Source organism: Nicotiana attenuata, chromosome 1, assembly GCF_001879085.1.
Source record: "Nicotiana attenuata strain UT chromosome 1, NIATTr2, whole genome shotgun sequence".
NCBI classification, from domain to species: Eukaryota; Viridiplantae; Streptophyta; class Magnoliopsida; order Solanales; family Solanaceae; genus Nicotiana; species Nicotiana attenuata.
The window spans coordinates 10655861-10657634 of NC_031989.1; positions in this window are offsets into that span (position 1 = coordinate 10655861).

Genomic DNA, 1774 nt, shown 5'->3' on the forward strand with positions numbered 1-1774 from the left:
CTTTCTCGTAAGTGGTATACCTACACCCCGCACGCACACTCACTATATCTATATACGTATAAGTTTCTAGCTTTTCGAAAAAGCCCCTCTCCTTACAGTCAAGTGGCTTTCAGCCCCTCTCCCTTCGTCTATGCGCTTCTGCTTAGTATGTTGTTTATATGCTTCTTAATAAGCCAGGGGCCCCTCTTTTTTGTTCTTCTTTTGCTTGCGCACCAATCCAGGGGATAAGGGACCCAATTCTTAAGACTCAAGATGCAACTTACGGCAGTCTTTGATCTAGCTATAAGGCTTCGAGCTGGTACAGAATACCCGGCTTTAGAGCTTGATGCAGTCAAACTTGACCCTATTTCAAGGTTGCCGGTAAACATTTTCTGATGATGGTGAAGAGTATTCTCCCACAATGTCTGTTGGCAGGTCGGCATCCGGAGTTTGAGTCTCAAGCTAGGGATCACCACTTCCTTTAGCAGAAGCTCCGATATGAAATAACAATCGTTATAGATAGACTTTGAGATGCTTGAATAGCTGCAGCCTAGCCTTTTCGTTAACTGGATCTCCTACCTCCACTGTTAATAAGTGGTGGCAAGACTCGAATCCTGGACCTCTGCCTACTCTACTATGGTGAATTGTGTGAATCGTCGCATCTAAAAAACTTAGATATCAGAGAGGGAACACATTGATTTAGTTAATTATGTATTAACAGCTAGTACGTCGTTGCTGAGTTAGAATACCCCAAACAGTGTCATTTGAACACTTGGTTAAAAAAGAATTTTGAAGAAAGTCAAGCGCACCAAGTGCGTGTGATAACTAGATATTCACAATTAGAAAGAGTCTATAGTTTCCCATAGAAAGCATGTGGCTCAACAGTTTCAAGATTTAGGCAGAGTTTTGGTTATGTCTATCTTATCCACCATATATAACAATGAACTTTGTCCAACACCATTAAACAGGATAGAGCAACGCTTAACTTGCAGTTCATGACACAATGGAGCATCTTAGACAAGATGAAATTGAGGATTTTTCATTGTCCCCTCCAGCTGTTGGCTCCATGCAGATTGCTGGAAGCAATGGCTTTGGCCATAACATAGAGTTCATGTCTCAAGCTTACCTCAGAAACAGAAGCTCTGAAATTGATATAGAGGTAGAGGATGATACATCAATTGCTGATAAAGATCAACCCCTCCCCATATTTCTCAAGGTACTTTTTTTTTTCTCTAACCAATCTTTCATTTCTCAGAAGTGTTTCAAAGAATCAAATTGTTGATATATGTTTCAGAGTTTTGGCTTCTGCCATTTAAATGGTCTTTGAATGCAGTTCGTGGATGTTGAGTACAAGGTGAAGATTAGCCAAGCTTCCTCCAACAATCCTGTCAAGGCAGTTGTATCAAAGGTAGCTTCCCAGTTTGAGCATGACAATAACAAGCAGATACTCAAGGGTATAACAGGAAGGGTGAAATTCTTGCCTTAATGGGGCCTTCTGGCAGTGGGAAAACAACCTTGTTAAAGATATTGGGAGGAAGATTGCAAGAAAATGTCAGAGGAACTGTCACATACAATGACATCCCATATAATACAGCTATCAATAGGAGGTATATTACCTATCCATCAATAATTCTTTTTTCCTTCTCTCTTTCTATTGCCTTAAAACCAAGAATATATAAAAGTCTTTCTTTCAATGTACATGATTTTGTATTAACTTCCATACCGAATTGAGCAATGTTGTGCTAGGTGTGTTTCGTGACACAAGATGATGTGCTTTTTCCCCAATTGACTGTAG